Raw genomic sequence first — 23,973 nt, forward strand, 5'->3', positions numbered from 1 at the left:
TGAGCAGAGAGCCCGATGTGGGGCTCGGTCCCAGATGCTGAGATCATGACCTGAGCTGAAGGCAGATGCTTAATGACTGAGCCACCTACAGGCTCCCTACCCACCCCCCCCTTTATTTTATTTTAAGATTTATTTTAGGGAGAAGAGAGAGAGAGAGAGTATACAGGGAGAGGGGCAGAAAGAGAGGGAAAGAGAGAATCTCAAGCAGACCCCAGCTGAGCATGGAGCCCGACATGTGGCTGGATCCCACAACTCCGTGATCATGATCTGAGCTGAAACCAAGAGTCAGATGCTTACCCAGCTGAGTCACCCAGGTGCCCCTTCCCTCTTCTTAATAAAGACACAAGATAATGAAGCACATGGGTCCTGCATTTGGAATGCAAATCTGCCTGCAGAACCACATCCTGGCTGAGCTGCTTGGGAGGAAACAGTTACAGCAGCTCTCGCCAGAAGATTCCTTCTAGAAGATTCCCCAGGAGAATCTGTGACCACAGCACTTTCCTTTTGAATAGGGGTGGGTGGTGATGGCCTGGGGGAGATCCTAAGCCAAAGCTAGACTGCCTGAAGAAACAAATTGGTGTTCCCATGAACACTTGCTGAAAAGCATCCAAATTGGACTGTCAGAGAAAATGCAAGAAAATGATAATATAAGCGAAATCAATCATGGTTTCAGATAGTTTTGGAGCCTGGGAAAGAAGTCCTATGAATGCTGGTCTGAGAATTGTTCTAATAGCTCACCAAGTATTTGTTAAGTTTTTGAATCACCTAAGACCAACAGGCTTTCTGAGGAAGGAACAAAGACTTTGGAACAGACAGTTCTGAGAAAGTCACAGACCTGCTCCATGGAATCTAACCGGCCTTATTCACGGGAGTTTGATAAACAACCCAGCAGCCTTTTCTTCTCGGCTTTCATTTTCTCCCTTCTGATCATTCCTGTATTTCATGACTTCTAGTTCCTTCATTCACTTTTACCCCCGAGGATAGGGTCATGGAGCAATCAGGGATACATTCAGGAACAGAATATTAAAGGTGCCACCCTTGTTCTGCGTTAAAGAGAGAACATCATAGAGCCATGGAAAATGAAGCAAATCATTCACCTAGGATGGCTCGGAATAGATCATTCCCCCGGCTCTGCACCCATCCTCCGTAAATGAATCCAGTGCTTTTCTACAGGATTTTAAAAGATTTTATTCCTAATCCATTTTTCTCCCTAGAGCTTTGGAAATATGGCTCTGTAATTTAATGATTACAGGAGATGAGCAAAAGAATGAACTAAATAGGATAACATCAGCTTGCCTTGTAATGAGGGGCCAAATTTTCCAAATATAGAGCAAAATCCAATTGTGGGGCTGTTGTTTATGATTCCTCCCTAACAGTGACATGAGAGACCCTGTGGGAACACATACAGCACCTTTCCCACACAACGAGCCTTCCCCTTGGCTTGTTAGAGAGTTTGGAGAGAGAAGCCATAACGATCAATTTCTCTAAATCACCCTCACTGCCCTGGATAGCAGTGGCTTTGTTGATAAAACAAGACATCCCCGAAGCAATGAACAATAACCACGAGTTAGCAGCAGAGACAGCAAGCCCCCGAAACATCAGGGGATTTTCCTGTGGCTGATAAAAAGTAAGAGTTAGAAAGTGTATATATGCTACATCTTCTTTGTCCATTTATCTGTCGATGGGCACTTGGGCTACTTCCATAATGGAGTATCCTGGATTAAAACCCGGAATAGGAAGGGGACCTTACCAGAAAGACGGACGAAATGGGAATCAAGTCTGCAGGTAAGTGAATAGTAATGCACCAATGTTAATGTCTTAGATTTGACAGATGCACCCTGGTTTGGTAATAGTTTAGTTAGCCTTAGGGGAAACTGGGGGACAGGCATATGGAACTCTGTTCTCTGTACTTCATTGCAACTTTTCTGTAGATACAAGTTTATTTCAAAATATAAAGCTTATGTTAGGGGTGCCTGGGTGGCTCAGTCTGTTAAGCGTCTGCCTTTGGCTCAGGTCATGATCCGGGGGTCCTGGATTGAGCCTCGTGGGGGCTCCCTGCTCAGTGGGGGATCTGCTGCTTCTTCCTCTTCCACCCTCCCTCCAGCCCTCCAGCTCATGCTCTCTGTCTCCTTCTCTCTCAAGCGTGTTCTCTCAATAAATACATAAATTCTTTTTTTTTTTAAGTTTGTGTTAAAAAAAAAAAAAAAGTGAGGGGGTGCCCGGGTAGCTCAGTTAATTAAGCGTCAGACTCTTGATATCGGCTCAGGTCATGATCTCAGGGTTGTGAGATCGAGCCCCATGGGGCTCAGGGCTTAGCACTGAGTTGGCTTGTCCCTCCCTTTCCTCCTCTGCCCCTACCCCTGCTCAAGTGTACCCCTCTCTCTCTTCCTCTCTAAAATAAATAAATATATATATATATATTTTTTTTTAAGGCCACATTTTCACTGGCTACTGGTGGGAGCGTCAATGAGGGCAAGTGTTCTGACGCTGCTCATTTAAGGCTTTAGAAGCGCGCAGGCCCACTGACCTCTACCTTCACTCCCAGGAATCCCTCCTGAGGAAGAGTCCGGGGTATTCATCCCAACAGTCTCTGTAATGGGGACAGTTGGCTTCAAGCTAAGAGGCTAACATCGGGACCCCAGGAACAATGATGATGTAGCCACACCAAGGAATATGCCAAGGTCCCAAAAGCAAGGTGAAGAAGTAAATGTGATGAGGGAAGACTGTCACCATATGTCATGGAGTGGAAAAAGCCGGCCACAAACTATTCGGTATGGTGTCGGGTGTCTCTCTTTTTTAATCTGTGCCCGCTTACGAGGATGGTTCACCAACACATCAAGAGTGGTTTTCTCTAGGTAGATGAGATTGTGGGTGCTATGGTCTGGATTGCGTCCCCTTTAAATTCACATGTTTAACCAACTGAGCCACCCCGGCAACCCTTAAAGCACTGAGCTCGGGATGCAACTGACTGCATTTGGAGATAAGGCCTTCGGGGAAGCAACTAGGGTTAAATGAAGTCCTAAGGGTGGGGTCCTGATTCTGCCTCTGGAATCAGGCCTTCGAAGAAGAGCAGTCTCTCCTTCCCGGCACCTGCACGTGCATCATGTGAGCACAGAGCTGAAGGCAGCTGTTTGCAGGCCAAGACGAGAGATCTCACCAGAGCCCAACCACGCTGGCACCCCGGTCTCCAACTTCCAGCTTCCAGAGCTGTGAGAAAGTAAGTACCTGTTGTTTCCAGCACCCAGTCTGTGGTATGTTGTTAATGGCAGCCTGAGCTGACTAAGACAGTGGGTATCCTGAGTTTTTTTGGTTTTGCTCTCTTGCTTTTCTGTAGTGAATAGGAACTGTTTTATTCTTGGGAGAACAAAGAATGTGGTAATTGTATTCTTAGAGTTTCACTTTACCACTGACAGAAGGAAACACAACTCCCCAGGTCTCCTTCAGGGATAGTGTTGGCGATCATTTCCTCATGGAGTCAACCTGCAGTGGGGCTCTTTACGTTTCACTCTTGATCTAGGGGTTGTGAGTTTGAGTCCCATGTTGGGAGTAGAGGTTACTTAAAAATAATTTTTTTTTTTTTTCAAGATTTTATTTATTTATGTATTTGACAGACAGAGATCACAAGAGGCAGGCAGAGAGAGAGGAAGGGAAGGACACTCCCCGCTGAGCTGAGAGCCCGATGCGGGGCTCGATCCCAGGACCCTGGGATCCTGACCTGAGCCGAAGACAGAGGCTTAACCCACTGAGCCACCCAGGCATCCCTAAAAATAAAATCTTAAAAAACAACAACAACAACACACATCTGTGTATATTAACTCAGCTGACTACCGTAGAAATAAGCAAGCAGGTAATATACCTCATGGGTGAGGTTTGGGGAGGTTATGGGACTTGCCAAGGTCACGTGCCTTGTGGAGGTGAAGCCCGGCCCTAGACCTCTTGACTCTAAGCCCAGTGCCCCTCTCTGTTCTCGGTTACTGCCTGTCCAGCTCTTTCTTTTGCGGCAGTCCTGGGCCATCTCAGGAGTAAGATTTGGAGAGCTGACTCAGTCCTCCAGAGTCCCACCCCAGGCAAATTTTGGTCATCATAAATTTCATACTGGAGACAGAAGGTTGTTACTTTCTTCCACTTCCATGCCAGCCATGACCTACTTCTGGGTCTTGTGTTTCCTGGAAACTCAAAAGGCTGTGCAAGCTTTGATGGAAGCTCAAGCAGGCAGCCTTGACCTCTCCTGTGCCGCACCTGGCCACAGAGGTGAAGCCTGGATTCTGGGCTCCAGAAGCAAGGTGGCACGGTCTGAAATGGCTCTGCTGGAGCTGGAAAAGTCAGGATCTGTCAGTGTTGGGATCTGGCTTCAGATCTGTTTCTGTATTTGTTCTATATTGGCAAGTATGAGCTTGGATAAACTGAAATCCTCTTAGGGATTTTGCGTTTTTGCAGTAGTGAATGAGCAGTTGCAAACATAGGCACTGTTTTCTAGATTCTTCTTCTTTTTTTTTAAGATTTTATTTATTTATTTAGAGAGAAAGAGAGTAAACGGGGAAGGAGCAGTGGGGGAGAACATCCAAATAACTCCCACTGAGCACAGAGTACATACATGAGGCTTGATTCCATGACCCATGAGATCACCACCTGAGCCAAAACCAAAAGTCAGATGCTCAACCAACTGAGCCACCCAGGCACCCGTATTTTCCAGATTCTTTGTGTTCATAGAATTAAATAAAAATTTAGGGGGAAAAAATTGAAGAAGCAGGAATAGTTTGTATTGGTATGGGGATTGGTACTGCCTTCTTTGAGTATGGAAGTTGAAAAATCAGCTTACTTATAAAGTAGGAAAATTTAAAAAACAACAACACCGACTTCCATGTGCAACGGACCTATCAGTGGTTGAAATGTAGAAGGCATCGTGCTAGGCTTATAAGAGATGCAAAGCTGAACACAAAAAGAATACCTGCTCTCAAGACGTGAGTAGTCCACTGGGGGAGACAGACGTGTACTCACATTTTTACAAACCAGGGCAGTCAGATTTCAATCCGGGATGGTGATTGGAAATGGGAGGGAAATTATTTTAACTGTCGTAATTGCTGTGGATTATCGCTGGCATCTGGGCCGGTCCAGGGATGCCGAACACCCTGCAATCTTGGGAAGTGTTCTGTACGAAAAAAACTTGTCTGGCTCAAAATGCTGAGTGTCTCAAGGGAGGATCCTGTGTAGGATCCACCAGGAAAACCCTGGGTGGAGAGGCTAAAGCTTCCAGACAGAGGACACTGAGCTGATGCCGACAGGTGTATGTACTGATAGGCAGAAAAGGTCACAAAGATATTTTAGTAGAGAGGCCAAGGTGAGCCAGTCCCAGAAGTGAGAACACACAGGCCAGAGTCTTAGAATGACACGCAATTCAAGGTTTGGGGACTGGAGATAAGAATGGAAATATAAAATAGGTCTTGAAGTGCCATGCTAAGACATTTGAACTCTATTTCCTGGAAGATCTTCCTGGAAAGAAGGTCTTTTTTTTTTTTTTTAAAGATTTTATTTATTTATTTGAGAGAGAGAGAGGGATCACAAGTAGGCAGAGAGGCCGGCAGAGAAAGAGGGGGAAGCAGACTCCCTGCAGAGCAGAGAGCCCAATGCAGGGCTTGATCCCAGGACTCTGAGATCATGACCCGAGCTGAAGGCAGAGGCTTAACCCACTGAGCCACCCAGGTGCCCCTGGAAGGAAGTTCTTACGCAAGACAAGGAACAAGAGCCAAACTCCTTAGGAAGGATGACGCTGGGCACAGTGTGTGGAACGGGGCAGAGACAGCTGCTCCCCCACTTCTGGGGTCTGTGATTTACTCTACTTCACCTCTCTTAGCCTCGGATTTCTCATCTACGAAATACCTAGCGCACAGTTTAAATGAGACATTATGCAAAGCACCCAGCATGCATTGCATGGCACATGGTGGTAACAGTAACCATTTTTGTTTGTGGTTTCAGGCTTATTGGTTCCTGCTGCTACCACTCCCAGCTGCTGGCCCAGGAAGCTGACCACAGATGTACAGATTAGTGTGTCTTGGCACAAAGGTTTGTTAGCCACTGGCAAGAGGGATGGTTCTGGTCTTTCCTCCTTGAACTTGCTTTCCAATAGAGAAATAGAGGAGGCACAACTGCAGCCCGTACCATGTCACTGTCCCCAGATGGACTGTCCCTAAATCACAACGGAGGTCTTGAAGTCAACTGTTCAGGACCTCAGATGTCAACTTGCACCTCTGAATGAAATTGAGACCAGGGCGGGACTGGCCTGGCATCACACATCTGGGCAGTGTGATCAGAGCTGAGACTGACCCACCTGTCAGGACCCCCAGCCCTTGCCTCCCTTGCTCTGTCCCTGGTGGAGTGAAGAGGGAGCTGTTGGCCAGCCAGTGGCCCTCTCCATGCCTTACTCTTATGTCTGGCAGGTGAGAAGACCTCAGTAGGACGAGGGGGACACCTCAGTCAGGGGGAGCAAGGACATCTGGAGGCCCTCTCTTCTAAACCCCTCCATGGCCATCCAGTATGTGCTGCCATGCAGACTCAGGTTCAGAATCTCCAGCATGGCCTCCGAGCCCCCAGCAGCCTGTCCTGCCCACTCAGCCCATCTCTCTGCTCCCCTGCACACTCCGGCTGGCTTTCCCTGAAACCTTCCTGCGCTTTGCTGACACTGGGACTTTCTGCCTCTTGTTCCCGCATCATTTCCTCTCCTGACAGAAATCCTATGCCTCTTTCTCTGTCCAGCTCAGCTGTCCCAGCCCCCAGGAAGCCTTCTCCTGTCCCCGCTTTGGGAAGGCCTCCCTCTGCTGCCTTGGAATACTTGGCCATGACCCAGGCTGTCCACCCTTGTGTTGCCGTGGATTGACTGGCACCTGCCATTCGTCTCTGGAGCTGTATGCTCCTCAAAGGTGAGGTCAGCATCTCAAAGATAGTGCTTTGGTTCAGTCTGACACTTTCAGAGCCTACCTTGCAGATCCTTGGCAATGATAAATACTTCTTCACCGGGATGAAATTTTTCTCTCCCCTGCTGTTTGGCACTTAGTAACTGGCCGAAAAGTCTTTGTTGACTTGATTTGAGGACTGAATGAAGAAAGTCTAGTATCGGGGAGGAATTTGTTCCCCCAATTATTTACAAGAAATTGCAGGGGCCTGAAGTTATAAATGATATACGGGGAGCACAGCTGATGGCTCATGTGTCCCAGCTTCCCAGAGTAGCAGTGGTGGTCTTGCTGACAGCCACACTCAGAGGCTGGCCAGGCTGGGACTTTGCAGAGCTGGGGCAGGGGGCCAGGTAGGCAGGAGAGGGGAAGGAAGGCTTGGAAAAGCACAAGCTGCTGTATTTTTGGAGGGAAGCTGGCATTTTGGCTTGAACTTCACAATGCACTCTTCCAATATTTTCTCTCCTAAAGCCAATGATAGAATCATTAACACTCCTTTTTAAATTTCACCTGAGCAATTCTGAGATTTGATGACCAGTAAGTTGATGGCTTGGGAGGTTGCTCTAATAACTTTATTTTCACAAAATGAAAGAAAATGGCCCTGTTTTTTGTTGTTGTTGTTGTTAAACCATTATGTGGTTTTTCCTTTTCTTTCTTTTTTTTTTTTTTTTTTTAAAGATTTTTTTATTTGAGAGAGAGACAGTGAGAGAGAGCATGAGCGAGGAGAAGGTCAGAGAGCAAAGCAGACTCCCCATGGAGCTGGGAGCCCGATGCGGGACTCGATCCCGGGACTCCGGGATCATGACCCGAGCCGAAGGCAGTCGTCCAACCAACTGAGCCACCCAGGCATCCCTCTTTTTTTTTTTTTTTTTAAAGATTTTTTTATTTATTGGGGAGAAAGAGAGAGCGTGAGAGAGCATGAACAGGGGGTGGCAGGGAGTAGCAGAGGGACAGGGAGAGAGAGAATCCTCAAACAGACTCCGGCCTGAGCTGGGAACCCAACACAGGGCGAGATCCCAGGACCCTGAGACCATGACTTGCACCCAGACCAAGAGTCGGCCACTTAACCGATTGAGCCATCCAGAAGCCTCTTTGGGTGGTTTTTAGACAATTGCATGGTAGGTTAAGAGTCAGAGCAGAGCTGGAGATCCAATCTCCGCTCCTAGTTAAAGCCAACCCTCTCAGGTACTCCCGTTTGCTGGTCTCAAAGCTGGTGACTGAAGCTATCTTCAAGAGCACCATGGCATGCCTTGTGCCATCTTCTCAGGCCTTTGCCCTTCTTCTCCGAGGCTGTCCCCAGAGCATGCCTGAGGAGGATGGGTTAAGAAAGTGGCTGACTGAGAGCAACAGTGGAACCCCAGCAGTGGTCCTTACCTAGGGTGTCAGGCCCGCAAACACTCTAGGTGGCATTTTCAGCCACAGCCCTTCAGTGACTCTCCTGAGACCACCAGCGTGGCTGGCCAGAATTCTGGGTTTATGAAACCAAGGGAAGTGACTCAAGGTTCAGCTGGCTTAGGCTCCCTTTATCTGACCAATGGGCTCCTCACTGGCAGTGGGGAAAAGAAATGTGCTTAGATCATCAGAAACTGGCAGAGGTCACCAAGAGGTGCCTAGAGGCCAGAGAAGGAGCTGGAGGTCTGGGTGGGAACTTGGGGTGGGACTTCCAGCCTTGTGTCTCTAAGGACAAACCTGTTGAAGTTGACCTTTAAACAGCACTCTCTGATTTCCCGGCCAAACTGGCTTCTTCCCTCAGAACACTTGCCATGGACCGCAGCTGCATACCTCAAGGCTGTTGGAAAACGCCGTCTGTTCTTAAAAAATAATAATAAAAATTTAAAAATCCCTTTTTGAAGACTGCAGAGCCTCCCACCACCCGGAGCGAGTGTCATAGAACAAGCACAGGGTTTTGGGCTTGATTTCAAGCCATTAACTTAATGGCTCTGGTGCTTGGAAGCTCTGCGGAGGACAAGAGTTACCCTGTTACATAAACATATTCATCCGGCTGAAAACATGTTATTGTTTTCTGAGTAATGGTCGTTTGAAGTAGTGTGTGTGTGCGTGTGTGTGTGTGTGTGTGTTTCCCTTACGATCGTCATGAATATTATTCAGGCGCCTTTGGAAAAGTGGTAACAACAGCCCCATGAAGCTCAAAGGATGACAGCATTTCCTTCCCTCCCGATCAGATCGGGTATTAGAATCATTGTGCCCAAGTTGAGGGCTGGTACCCGGCCATCACTGCTGAGAAGATAATTAGGAGATAATGTCAGTGGCCGAGAAAGTTGTCAGAGCCGAGTGGTCTCCCGCCACTCGCTGAGTGCTGAGTGTGGCTGTGGGGACAGCAGGGGGGGCAGAATCCTTAGTGCGAATAAATGTGGAGGGAGAGCCCGGCAATCCCTTCGCTGCTAAGGAGATGATCGCCTGGTGGCAATATTCTGTGGATGGCGTGTCCTACCAAACGCCCATCCCGTTCGCCCTGCTCCCCAAACTCCCGTGCGTCAGTATGGGCAGAGGCCGGCGTCACTGATATTACAACGCACAGCTGAGATAAGGAGGCAGCTAATTGAATTTAATTCACTGAGGAGGCAGCCAATTTTGTGCCGAAGCTTAACTTCTGAATGGTAAATATTTTGCATTTGGTGCTCTTCTACAAACTGAGTGCCAATTGTTTTTGCAAGACAAATGGTTCCGTGGAAGGGCGGAATGGTGGGCAGAAATAGGAACAGCCCTCAGGGGACCCCGGACCTAGCCTTTAGCCCCTTTTAGTGGGTTGACCTGCTGTCCCGGTTGCCAGGGCTTGGTGCCTGGGGATGCACTCGTGACAGAGACCAGGGTCTTCGAGGCAGGCTCCGTGATGCAACTCTAGATCCAAATTTAGATTGACCAAAGTAAACAAAAACGCAACTCTCCCTCTCCACTGTGTGTGACAGCTAGTAGAACATCTGTAATATGCGCGTGTGTGTGCACACGCCATTCTTATTTATGGAAATCCTGTTCCTTGAGGCTTTGGATAGGATGTGATACCACATATTTCTAAACTTTGTCACTGACGGTCAGTAGTTGGCTGTTTTGCTTGCGTTTCTCTTGGGTGTGGATTCTTCGTTCCCTCTTCCCTTTTGTCTCTCCTTCCTTCCCACCCTTATCTGTTCTATTTCAGAGCTGACCTGGGATGCTATTGCACATTTTCCTCCTGGAAAAAATAATTCACATTCATCTCTGACTGAGGACTTAGCACAGTACTTGGCCCATCCTAGATACTCAACAAGAATTTGTGGGATGAATAAGTGGAAAAACAAAAACAAAACAAAACACCTGTTGTAGGTTTGTCTTTTTCTCAAGGAACTAGACCACAGGGGTGACTCCAGTGCCTTTGGGTTGTCATGGTGACGGTTTGATCCACAAAAACATTATTCACCCAAACGGGGGCGTCTCCAGGAAGGTTATCCTTCTTCACTTGCACCTGGGAGTGACTGTCTAAAGGTCGTGGACCAAGGAGTGACACCCATTGCCACAGGGCTTGGCAGTTCACTTGGCTTCTTCATACTTAGAAGGGTCCTGTTACTTACGACGACGAATTTGGTGGCATTTTTCTTTGTAGTTCACACTTGAGAACCAAGGAATGAATACAGATACTCTCACAGGCCAGCCCCAGTGTGGGGTAGCCTCTGTCTGAAAAGTCAGATAAAACAAAATTAATTATAGCAAGAAAATTTTAAAAAAGGAGTTCATTCTGCCAGAATGAACTCGATGAATTTATCATTACTGAGATTTATTTTCCTTTGAGAAGAAACACTTATCAGAGATGGACCTTGATGAACCAGCGCTGGAAAGTGATAACCGCTTGGTGACTGTGGTGAAGCCAGGGCGTAGGAGAAAGAGGAGAATTGTTAACTAAAGACAGAAATGCCGGTGGGATGTTTCCTGTATATATATTAGCCTTGGACTGAAAACCAGTCATTCTCCAGGGGTCCAACGTGGACCTTGTGGGGAGGAGAATGTATATATATTTCCTACAATTATTTATATTTTTTTTAAAAAGGGAAATATTCCTCTTTTTTCTATAAAACCTTATACAATTTTAAAATATTACAAAAGTAAATAAAATCCAAGGTGTATATCCATGTAATCTTATCTTGTAGTAGTGACCGCATCGAGAGGACACTGGTCCTGCCATATCTCTGGGGAGGGGCCCTCAAATCACCTGAAAACAGGTCTCATATGCACAGCCCATGCAAGGGGCAGTGAATGTCCCCATAGACCCATCTGTGTGGGGTGATTCTGAGGGCTCTCAGGATATGGAGTCCCAGGGGGGCCCACAGCACCCCTAGACCCACCCTTGGTTGGCTCGGCCCTCCCAGTCTCATTACTCTTTCTGTGCTTCCCAAGGTCATCTCTCAGATAAAGTGTGTGCACCCAAATGCTTGCCTAATGGTGTGTTTGGGGAGCCCTACTGCTTTCTAACCATCTCCTCAATTTATACTGTCTACACCCAGGATCAGGGAAGAGTCATGGCTGGAAGGTATCCCTGCCTTTTTTACCTCATTCTTTTCTGTCCTACCCAAGCCTTTCTGGTCCTCATCTCTGTGTTCCTTTTGCTGCTCAGCTCTCTAGTCCAGAGTTCATCTCTCTTCTCACGGAATCACATTCCCACCCAACACACCTTTTCTTCCTTCCTTCCTTCTTTTTTGTAAAAAGGCTTTACTTACTTATTTGAGAGAGAGAGATAGCAAGAGAGAAGAGCAGGGTGGAGAAGGAGAAGCAGATGTGGGGAGAAGAGAGGTTCCCAAACAGCAGATTCTGGACAGTCTTATCTCAGAAGCACACCGATCACATCCGCATGCACAGGTTTGCACTTTTGCGAAGCCCTCTGTGGTACCTTCACCATGTCTTGGGTAAGCATCAACAGACTGTAAATGTCTTGACAGCAGATGTAGATCTCACATTCCTGTGGTCTCCCCTTCTGCCTCCTAGCAAACCCCAGGGCAGGAGCTGGCTGCTGCCGAACAGAGAGGCAGAGCTATAGTCAAGAGTCACCTCTCCTGTGCCCTTACCAGACAGGATGCTACAGAGCACTAGAAAGGTTTCCCTGTGAACATTTGGTTTGCATCTCTTGGTCTGCATTCCTTGAATCTATTGACTTCTGAAGTTAAATGATAATTGCACATGTTACCAAGGATGTTATTTATTTATTTATTTAATTTCACTTTTAAAATATTTTATTTATTTGAGAGAGAGAGAGAGCACGCACATGGGGGTGGGCAGAGGGAGAGGGAGAAGCAGACTTCCCCCCACTGAGCAGGTCACCTGATGCAAGTCTCAATCCAGGACCCTGAAATCTGGACCTGAGCTGAAGGCAGATGCTTAACCAACAGAGTCATGAGTCACCCAGGTGCCCCTATTTATTTATTTTAAATATTTATTTATTTATTTTAGCGGGGGTTGAGAGGGGGATGGAGAGTCCCAAGCAGACTCCACACTGAGCACTGAGCCCGATACATGGCTGGATCCCAGGACCTCCCCAGACCATAGCCCTGGCTGAAATCAAGAGTCAGATGCTCAACTAACGGTACCACCCAGGCACCCCTAGAACACCTATAATTCTACCCCTTTATTCTCCCTTTTCATAAAACACGTAAAGTAAAATAGGAATAGAGAAGATTCTCTCACTAACCCAGAGTTAAATTCTGCAAGTTAATAATTAGGCACAAACCAAGTTAGACTTTTGTTTCTATGTGTATATTAAATGTAATATCTTTCCGTATTTTTCCGTATCTATTAGCCATCTGTCTGTCTGTCTATCTATCACTGTTTATCATCTTGATAGAAACAGAAGCTTATATTCCTGTACTCTCAGCAGTTCTCATGTCCAGAACCCCAGGAGTTCCTACCACGCTCTCCCTTTTGTATCTGCTCTCAAAAAACACTCCATGGAGAGATATTCAGCATCCCTGGTCATTAGGGGAATGCAAATGGCAACCATGAGCTACCACTTCATTCTGATTAGGATGGCTGTTAAAAACCACGAGTGTTACGTGGGGATGTGAAGAATGGAGTCCTTGTACACTGCTGGCAGGAATGTAGGACAGAGCAGTCCCTGTGGAAAGTGGTGCGATGGCTCTTCAGTTAATGAAACAGGGTGACATGTGATCCAGCAAGTCCACTTCTGGGTCAATACCCCAAAGAGGTGAAAACAGGAACTCGGACAGATATTCATCCCCTCCTGTTCACAGTGGCGTTATTCACAGTAGTCAAAAGACAGCAGCGACCTAAGGACCAGTAAATGGATAAACTAAGTATGGTATGTACATATGACAGAATATCCTTCAGCCTTTGAAAGAGAGGACCTTCGGACACATGTTACAACACGGATGAGCCTTGAAGACAGTGCTGAGTGAAGGAAGCCAGTGGCAAAGGACAAATATCGCATGATCCCTCTTGGACGAGGTTCCTAGAGTCAGCAACGAAAGTAGAATGGTGGTTGCCAAGGTCTGGGGGGTGCAGAGGGGGGATGGGGAGTTAGTATTTAATGACTATAGAGTTTCAGTTGGGAAGATGAAAAGGTCCCAGTGATGGTTGGACAATGATGGAAGTCCTTAACACCAGAGCCCCCATGCACTTAAAAAATGGTCAAAACAGTAGATTTCCTGTTATGTACATTCTACCACACACACACACACACACACACACACACACACAAACTAGCTTTGTGAAGGAGTGCAGGGCGGCGTTCCATCCCACGAGGAAGTATACTCTTCTAGTAATAAAGCCTACTGAGTTTGAGTCTTCAGAAGGTTCCAGGCACCAAGTCAATGATTCTGTTTTCTTCTCTCCATCACCCTGAGGTCGGTACTACTTCTGCCTTCATAGTCCAGAGCAGAAAACAGGGGCCGGACGAGGTTCTGGTGACTTTCCCACATTCTCTGGCTGAGGAGGAGCCGTCAGGTAGTCGCGGTGGTTGGCTTCAGAGCCCAACAAACTTCAGCCCTCATGCTGTACCCTCTTTCTCAGAAAAGGCAAATCCAGTGACCAGGCAGGCGGCCACTGCTGGGAAGGGGCTGAATGCAGGTTCTGCCCAAGCGAGCACCCGCAGAGCCTTGCATTCCCCGGATGTGGATCAGTGCCAGGCCTTCTGACCGATTCTGCGTTCCCAGGCCCTTCGAAGGGAGGTTTTCGGCAGCGATGACAGAGGTTCCCTGTACTTTGCAGAGCACGCTACCCCGCTGCAGCTGCTGTCCCTTCTCCCCGCCACGGCCCACACCCCTTCTCTCAGAATCCGCTGCCTTTTTGACATGAAAAATGTACTATAACGAGTCTACTGGCTAATTAATTAAAAGGGAAGAAAATCCCAATCTTCAAATATGAAATGATTAATTACATAAGCATTCACGCCTCTGCACACCCAGAACAGCACGTCTTTAATGTAAAACTTTTTCAGCACATTATTTCCTGCCAACGTGGATGTTTTCTGCCCCTGCGAGGCCGACTTCTCATATATGCTGGTCCATTTCACAGCCAATGGCCCCAAATGGTGTTTATCCTGCTCATTAGGAGCCTGTGTCAATTAAGCAGGCCTGGCTGAGCTGCCTGTCCGGCCTGCCCCTTGTGGGCTGGCCTGTCTGTGTTCTCTGCAGCCCCAGCCTGCTGCAACACCCCCACGTCCTTCCCCACCACTTAGGGACCCCGGTGCTGTCCGCAAGACCAGGACAGAGCTCTGACATCAGAGAGCATCTCATGGGTTGCTTGCCCTTCATGGCTTTTTAAAAGCGTGTTGTAGGGGCACCTGCGTGGCTCAGTTCGTTCAGCTCCTGCCTTGGCTCAGGTCCTGATCCCAGGGTTCTGGGATGGAGTCCCCACATGGGGTTCCCTGCTTCTTCCTCTCTCTCTGCCTCTCCCCCGCTTGTGCTCTGTTTCTCTCATGCTCTCAAATAAATAAAATCTTAAAAAATTTTAAAAAAGCATGTTGTCTGGCACATGGACTCACAGCTTCCAAGATGCTGTACCCTGCACTGTTTAGTTTTTTTAAAATAATATATAATGTATTTAATTGTTTCAGGGGTATAGGTCTGTGATTCATCAGTCTTACACAAGACACAGCACTCACCATAGCACATGCCCTCCCTACTGTCCATCTCTCAGCCACCCCATCTCTCCCAAACCCCTCCACACCAGCAACCAACCCTCAGTATATTTCCTGAGATTAAGAGTTCTTATAGTTTGTCTCCCTCTCTGGTTTCATCTTGTTTCATTTTTCCCTCCCTTCCCCTATGATCCTCTGTTTTTTTTTTTTTTTCTCAAATTCCTCATCAGTGAGATCATATGATACTTGTCTTTCTCTGATTGACTTATTTCTCATAGCATAATACCCTCTAGTTCCATCACATCATTGCAAATGGCAAGATTTCATTTTTGATGGCTGCATAATGTGTGTGTGTGTGTGTGTGTGTGTGTGTACACACACATACCACATACCACATGTTTTTAAAAAATGTTTCAAATTTCTTTTCAGTGTTCCAGAATTCATTATTCATACACCACACCTAGTACTCCGTGCAATACGTGCTCTTCATAATACCCACCATCAGGCTCACCAAGCCCCCCACCCTCCTCCCCTCCAAAACCCTCAGTTTGTTTCTCAGAGTCCACAGTCTTTCATGGTTCGTCTCCCCCTCTAATTTCCCCCAACTCATTTCTCCTCTCCATCTCCCCATGTCCTCTGTGTTATTCCTTATGCTCCACAAGTAAGTGAAACCATATGATAATTGACTCCCGCTGCTTGACTTATTTCACTCAGCATAATCTCTTCCAGTCCCGTCCCTGTTGATATGAAAGTTGGCTATTCATTCTTTCTGATGGAGGCATAATACTCCATTGTATATATGGACCATATCTTCTTTATCCGTTCGTCCGTTGAAGGACATCTTGGTTCTTTCCACAGTTTGGCAACTTTGGCCATTGCTGCTATGAACACTGGGGTACAGATGGCCCTTCTTTTCACTACATCTGTATCTTTGGGGTAAATACCCAGTAGTGTAATTGCAGGGTCATAGGGAAGCTCTATTTTTAATTTCTTAAGGAATCTCCACACTGTCTTCCAAAGTGGCTGCACCAATCTGCATTCCCACCAACAGTGGAAAAGGGTTCCCCTTTCTCCACATATCCTCCAACACTTGTTTTTTACTGTCTTGTTGATTTTGGCCATTCTAACTGGTGTAAGGTGGTATCTCAATGTGGTTTTGATTTGAATCTCCCTGACGGCTGGTGATGATGAACTTTTTTTCATGTGTCTGTTAGCCATTTGTATGTTTGCTTTGGAGAAGTGTCTGCTTATGTCTTCTGCCCATTTTTAGACATGATTATTTCTTTTGTGTGTGTTGAGTTTGAGGAGTTCTTTATAGATCTTGGATATCAGCCCTTTGTCTATACTGTCATTTGCAAACATCTCCCATTCTGTGGGTTGCCTCTTTGTTTTGTTGACTGTTTCCTTTCCTGTGCAGAAGAAGTCCCAAAAGTTCATTTTTGCTTTTGTTTCCTTTGCCTTTGGAGACATGTCTTGAAAGAAGTTGCTGTGGCTGATACCGAAGAGATTACTGCCTATGTTCTCCTCTAGGATTCTGATGGATTCCTGCCTCACATTAAAGTCTTTTACCCATTTCAAGTTTATCTTTGTGTATGGTGTAATGGACATCTAGGCTCCTTCCTTATTTGGCTATTGTGGACGTTGTTGTTAATTTTTCTGTTTTTCATCAGAAGAACCTCATCCCTCTCTTCCTTCCCTGTTTCCCAGCCTGGGCCCTGCTTAAGAAGCCTTTGTTCGCCTTCTTGTGCCCACTCTGCCTGACTTTTGCCCCTTGCAGGAAGTGGCGTCAGGAGTTCCAGGCCTACAGGGGTTGCTGGGGTCTTGTGTCTGGTTGGGCAGCAGGAAGGCCTTTGTACTGCCTCTTCCCTGATTCCTGTTGACCATGTGCAGAGGCCACTTGTCCTCAGGAGACTCATCGGGGCCCAAGGCCACCCAGATCCGCTGACGTGACCTGGGTGCTGAACAATCAGTTCAGAATTAGCTGCCACTTCATAAGCAGGAATGTCACTGTGCATTGAATGATCGCATGGAGTGGTTGTCTCAATCGGGGTGGGAAACCTCACCTGTCATTAGCAAGAGAACTTGTTTATGCTTCTGGCTGTAAAAATCATAACCTGACAGGAGAAGCCTACAGAGGCAAAGCTCTACATGCCTCAGAGATGGAGAGATTAATGGAGGGCACATGCTGAGAATGACACTTCCATTTTCCAGAAGCATAAAATGGTATTTTTTCCCCATAGATATTGTGAAAAAGAGAAGCTATTATGGTTCAACATTTAGACAAGCATTAAAGGACTTTTGATACAAATTGAAATTATTATTATTATTTATTTTTACTCCAATGGCCTGAATTCATTAGCAAATGAGTTGAATTTTCTACTTCCAGGATTTGGGCACATAGGAAGTTTGATCTTGTGTCTCCTTTCTCTTTCCCACTTTGATCCCTGAAATCTGTGCTGTCCAGTAACTTAGCCATCAGCTGGAGGGGGCTATCCAAAGAAAAATTAAAATACTGTAAAATTACTATTTAAATCCTTCAATTGTGCCAGCCACATTTCAAGTGCTCAACAGCCACGTGTGGTTGGCATAGACATAGAACATTATCACCCTATTTTTTTTAAGGTTTTTTTTTTTAAGTTTAAAAATGTCTTTTTTTTTTTTTTAAGTTTATTTATTTCTTTGAGTAATTTCTAGACCCAGCATGGGGCTTGAACTCACAACCTTGAGATCAAGAGTCCTGTGCTTGGGGCGCCTGGGTGGCTCAGTGGATTGAGCCACTGCCTTCAGCTCAGGTCATGATCTCAGGGTCCTGAGATCGAGTCCCGCATTGGGCTCTCTGCTCAGCAGGGAGCCTACTTCCCTCTCTCTCTCTGCCTGCCTCTCTGACTACTTGTGATCTCTCTCTGTCAAATAAATAAATAAAATCTTTAAAAAAAAAAAAAAAAGAGTCCTGTGCTTTACTGACTCAGACATCCAAGCACCCACAGAATATTCTATGGTGTGGCTAGTCTATATTATCAAAGTTAACTGTGTTTTGAGGTAGTATTTGTTCATTTTTAAAGATTTTATTTCTTTATTTGAGAGTGAGAGTGCGGGGAGGGGTGGAGGGAGAGGGCGAAAGAATCTGAAGAAGACTCCCCGCTGAGCACAGAGCCTGATGCGGGGCTCCATCTCTTGACCTTGAAACCAAGTTGGCCACTCAACTGGCTAAGCTACCGAGGCGCCCCTGGGGTAGTATTTATTGAACAGCATTTTTGGATCCTATATGTAAATCAGATAACAAGTCACTGAAACACTTAATAGTTTCTCTCCCTAAATCTCGTCTCGCCTGGATCTCACCATGCACAAAGAACCCTCTGCCTCTGGGACGCCTGGGTGGCTCAGTTGTTTAAGCAGCTGCCTTCAGCTCAGGTCATGATCCCAGCGTCCTGGGATCGAGTCCCACATCGGGATCCTTGCTCCACAGGGAGCCTGCTTCTCCCTCTGACTCTGCCTTCCACTCTGTCTGCCTGAGCTCGCTCTCTCTCTGACAAATAAATAAATAAAATCTTAAAAAAAAAAAAAAAAAAACAAACCCTCTGCCTCTATGCCTCAGCTACATGGCCACATAAAGTTGCTTCTTTTTTTTTTTTTTTTTAAGATTTTATTTATTTATTTGACAGACAGAGATCAAGTAGGCAAGTAGGCAGGCAGACAGAGAGAGAGAAGGAAGCAGGCTCCCTGAGGAGCAGAGAGCCCGACTTGGGGCTTGATCCCGGGACCCAGGGATCATGACCTGAGCGGAAGGCAGAGGACTTAACCCACTGAGCCACGCAGGCACCCCCATGAAGTTGCTTCTTATGTGGTTCTTAGAAATGAAAACTTCTTCAGGATTTTCTAAATCATAGGCCTGCAGGCCCAGGAGAGGGTAAAAATGTTTGATGAGCAGCAAACTCAGCCAATGACCTCACTGTGTCAGGCCCACTGCTGCTTCCCCGCGCCTTCCAACTGCCTTAGAAGCCACCTCAGATCCTAACTGGCCTAACTCCACCCATTTCCCCCAGGGAGCATCCTCTTATCAGAGGGACCGTGTCAGTGTGGCAAAAATGTCACCTGAAGTCATAAGGACAAAAGTCCCTTGTGCCCACAAGGTGCTGGTCAATGGCTGTGGGCATCCTGTGGCCGGCAGCTCAGGTTACACATGGCTTTCTCAAGGGAACCTAATGGAAGGTGATTTCTTTGCTACAATATTTGCAATCAGTGTAAAAGTAGGTTTGGTCTTTTTTGCTTTGTTTTTAATTCTGAAGCACAAAATCCTTACCGAGAGCAGTTATTCTTGCTTCATTTAACTTAGAATCCTACCGTGCTGCTCGCCCCGAAGCTTGCAGGATAAATGGCACTTTTACAACCCACCGGAAATTAAGTGCCATTTGATGGGCAGCATTACAGCTCTCTTGGAAAAGTCTGTGGTCACCGCTCTCTGTTCTTGAATTTGATCAGCCCCCAGCCCTCCCAGAATTTGCAGGAAGTCAAGCCTCTGGCTGGTTAGCATTCCTGTGGTTAAACCTCATTCTGGACATTGACTGTTGTTGGCTGGACAGGCGTTTTGATCCAAAGGCAGGGACCTCATGAGGCTGTGTCCGGGAGGGAATGATTCAGAGGCCCATGGCACCCAAGCGGCCTTGTAGACCTTCTCCAGGACTGGCCTTGGGTTTGCTGCTCCCCTTTAGCCATTTCTGGGCTGGGGAGTCTTCTCTGGACCTGTTCGTGTTGTGTGTAAAGCCTGAAAGGCCCTCCTGTGGTTGGAAGGCCCTCTGCAGATGCTCTCAGCAGCCTACTGAAAAGCAGTAATACTCCATTGTTGCTGAAAGAATCCTTGCAATTAGAAGAGGCAGAGGAGAAATTATTACATTATTACAGAGCTAAGTTATTAGATCTGTTCCGTGGAACGTTCTTTAAAAACCAAGCTCATTTTCCGAGAGAAAATTTAATGCAATTGCTCTCTCTTTTAAAGCACCTGACACCACCAGGCTGCCTCTAGCAGCAAGCTGGCGACCGAAAACAAGGGGTTGTTGCTGTGATGAGAACATGGCTGGGGGTGGGTGCCAGGCAGGACAATGCCACGAAGCCAAAAACAACGAGAGGGGAAAAAAAAATGAAGTGAGATTCCCCCCAGATGGTAAACACAGCGTCAGGGTTCAACACACACACACACAGGCCCCACCCGCAGTGGGTGTGTGTGTGGGGGGGGGGGGTGTTGGGGTGGCAGCCACCAGGTCAGTCTAGAGATGAACAGAAATTGCTGGGGGTCTGAGAAGACTGGGCACTAACCGGGGTTGTTATCGCCATGGTACGTCTGGGAGCCCCCCGTTTGTTGGATGTCTGCTCTGGCCAAGGCTGGGGGATGGGTGGGTCAGAGCAAAGGGTTCATAGGGTTCATAGGATCTGGCAAAAGCCATCCTGTCTGCCCAGTTGTTGCAATTATTAGCAACAGTAACAGCAACTACAGTTTCCTGAGTGTGTATTATGTTCTAGGCACTTAGTCTACACAAAGCAGATATTATGCCCATTTTATAGATAAAGAAACCGAGGGACAGTGACGTTAAGTGAAACATCCTGCAGCAGGCGCCTAAACCACTAACTAAAACCGCGGAGTTCAAAAAGGTCCTCATTGCACATGGTGGAACAAGGAAGGTGATTTTTATGATTTGGGAGCGGTGGTTTATGAGCTTTTTGAATGATGTACCATGTTCGACGGTTACCTGTGTTATTCGTATTACTAAATCATTTATTTTGACTGAGTAAAAGGAATTGGTTTAGAGAGACACTTAATGTAATCTATTCTTCAGATTCGTGGAGATTTTTGTAACGCTCTCAATGTTTCTTTTTAGTGGGTGTGGGAGAGCTGGGGACAGGAAGGAAGGTGGGGTGTTAAAAGGCAAACATAGAAAAGATTCTTCATAAAAAAAGAAAACACGTCTAGAAATGATTGCCCCATAAACAAACCATGAGTGCACACAGCAATTTCATGTTCTCGCTCCGCCCACTCGGTTGTTCTTAATGATTCAAGAACAGAACTGCCTGGGCAGATTTACAGGCTCTGCGTTCCTGACATCTGTGCTGAAACAAGGCTGTGTGTGTGTGTGTGTGTGTGTGTGTGCGCGCGCGCGTGTGTGTGTGTGTTCACAGAGTGCATGCTTCTGTTGGGAGGGGACAGAAAGTACGGATACCTTGATTTGAGTTTTACCTTTACCATGATTTAAATGAATATAGTTGCAGTTATTTTCCCATAGGCAGCCATGGGCTGTTAGGGTAAGTGCCAGGGAAGAGGACAGGGTAGCCTTGGAGTCTGGGGGTTGAATGAGATGTGATCATCATGCAATCACGTGCTAAAAAAAAAAAAAATGTCTCCTCCATCTCTCTTCACTGTTAGAAAGCCAGGCCTCAACAGAAGTCTCTTGCTAGAAATCTTTGGGTTGTTGGGATCGGTGCTTTAGCAAAGTCTCCTCCTGGGTCTGAGTCGTGGAGGGCAGGGTAGTGGCTGGGGTTTCAGGCCCAGGGCAAAGGGTGCTTGATTTGGGCTTCCTGAGTTCCTCAGTTATGGGTTTTGGGAATGTCATACTCTTGCCAGTCCCCTTTCTTTCAAGGGGGAGATTTGTCTTCCATTAGACACTTTTCCTAGATTTATAATTTCCTCCAACCCTTTTCTTCCATGGCCTAGCTTTCCATGGTGATCGTTGGAAGCATGACCATTTCTTAGAAGAAGACCTCCAGGCTGGCCTCCCTGTCTCTACACCCCAGATCGGCCATCTAGAACCACCAAACAGGCTGTGCCCAGGTACTAGTGAACACAGACTGGTACCTTTGCTAACTGATCACACAGTCCTGTGGTTTAAACCCTTCATTTCACCTCTGAGACTCAAGAGTAGACAAGTCACTTTCCCAAAGGAACTGCACTTGTCAGTAGGGAGGGCTGGGATCCACACCCAGGCTGGTCTGATGTTCTAGCCAAGTACCTGCCACTCCCTTCCAGAAGGTGATGTGAAGTTAGACCTATGATTTTGTGTTTCTGTGTAACAGAGATTCTAGAAATGCCAGATCTCCACTGTTTAAGAGTCTGATGTGGAAGGAGAAGCAGGTGACATTATGGATTTGTTATTTGAAAATGATGTGATTTTTTTTACTTTCACGCTGATGCTAAAAGATTGGTTATTGCTTTAATAGGATACTTGTCTCTTAGGCCTTCAAGCTTTGAAGATAGAGTCCACATCCTTGGGGGCTGTTTTCATACTGGGTTCTACCTGACAGCTCTGGTCTGTTGTCCCATGGTCTTAACTAATACTTACCACTCTTGGGGAAAGGAGAAAGGAAGAGGGAAAAGAAAAAGGAAGACAAGTGTATGGTTTGAAGAAATGGAAAGATTTTTAGGTTACAAGTTTTATTGTACCTAGCTAACTTTATACCATCACAAAATCCAGTGGACTTAAAATTCTAATGCGTTATGTCATGCTAAATTAATTTTTGGTTAATGTCAGTGACTAGATTGAGTTTTATAGTTTTTGCTCAATATTATTTTCCATATAGATGTCCATATATTTACATGTTTTCTTCTAATTTTTTTCAGCACATATAATCTAATTTTATCAGTTCTTTTTTTCAATTTATTTATTTATTTATTTGAGCACAAGAGAGAGCCAGGGGCAGGGGCAAAGGCAGAGGGAGAGAGAGAATCTTTTTTTTTTTTTAAACAAGAGGAAATCAAATTTAATAGCATACATACAGGGAATCCACACAGACATGGAAATTCCAAAGACAGGCAAAATGAGGTCTGTATTTCATTCTAAGCTAAGAAGGGAAAGGGCCTGGGACTTCAGAGGAAAAGAATGTGCTTCACAAGGTGATAAGAAGAGCAGATGATAGGTAATTAGATATTTGCCCTGCCATACAGATGGGTCAACCCAGATAAAATTGATCTCTGCTAATAACCCTTACTTATTAGGACCCCTAGTTTCAATTCTTCTATGTAGTTAAGGAAGGGACAGAGATTGGAGAGAGAGAATCTTTTTTTTTTTTTTTAAATAGATTTTATTTATTTTATTTGACAGAGAGAGATGACAAGCAGGCAGAGAGGCAGGCAGAGACAGAGTGGGAAACAGGCTCCCTGCTGAGCAGAGAGCCCGATGTGGGACTCGACCTAAGGTGAAGGCTCTTAATCTGAGCCATCCAGGCGCCCCTAAGATCATCTTAAGCAGGCTCCGTGCCCAGTGTGGAACCTAAGGTGAGGCTCGATCTCACAACCCTAAGATCATAAGCTGAGCCAAAATTAAGAGTCAGGGGCTTAACCAACTGAGCCAACCAGGTGTCTCTAATCTTATTTAATTCTTGCCATCACCCTGTTAAGTTGAAGTTTTTATTTTGTGGCCCAGAGAGGTCAAGGAACTAGCCTAAGGTCACAAGTCTCATGTAGAGCTGGGATCTGGACATATTAACTTTGAATGGCTATGGAGCACCCCATGTTTTGATATTGGTTAGAGTCACAAAGATTTTTCTGAAGACAAAATGTTCTCCTACCTGAAAAGGAAATGATCCATCAACATTAGCCTTCTTTTTTTTTTTTTTTTTTTTAAGATTTTATTTATTTATTTGACACAGAGAGAGAGAAAGAGAAATCACAAATAGGCAGAGAGAGAGAGGGAAGCAGGCTCTCTGCTGAGCAAAGAACCCGATACAGGACTCCATCCCAGGACTCTGAGACCCACTGAGCCACCCAGGTGCCCAACATTAGCCTTCTCCCCGAGGGTTTTCATCTTTTTTTTTTTTTTTTTTAAAATCTTGATTACCAGTTTCCATGGCCATCAGGGTGCTCTTGTAAATAACTACCCAGGATGGTCACTTGTTTCTCACAGCAATGTGTGGAGATGATGTTTGTCCTTTTGTTCATTCGTCCGTCATTCATTCTTTCAGTCATTCAATCAT

At 46.1% G+C, this 23,973-nt stretch overlaps 1 long non-coding RNA gene across 1 annotated transcript; it reads left to right on the plus strand.

Annotated features, from left to right (window-relative positions):
• The first annotated feature begins 2,412 nt into the window (after nt 1–2,412).
• Nucleotides 2,413–10,973, plus strand: LOC123391762. Its single transcript, XR_006606477.1, has 4 exons — nt 2,413–3,217; nt 5,974–6,060; nt 6,751–6,914; nt 10,099–10,973. It is a non-coding gene; the product is annotated as an uncharacterized LOC123391762 (long non-coding RNA).
• The last annotated feature ends 13,000 nt before the right edge of the window (nt 10,974–23,973 follow it).

Source organism: Mustela putorius, unplaced genomic scaffold (genome assembly GCF_011764305.1).
Source record: "Mustela putorius furo isolate JIRA1106 unplaced genomic scaffold, ASM1176430v1.1 tig00000281_pilon_pilon_pilon, whole genome shotgun sequence".
Taxonomy (NCBI): domain Eukaryota; kingdom Metazoa; phylum Chordata; class Mammalia; order Carnivora; family Mustelidae; genus Mustela; species Mustela putorius.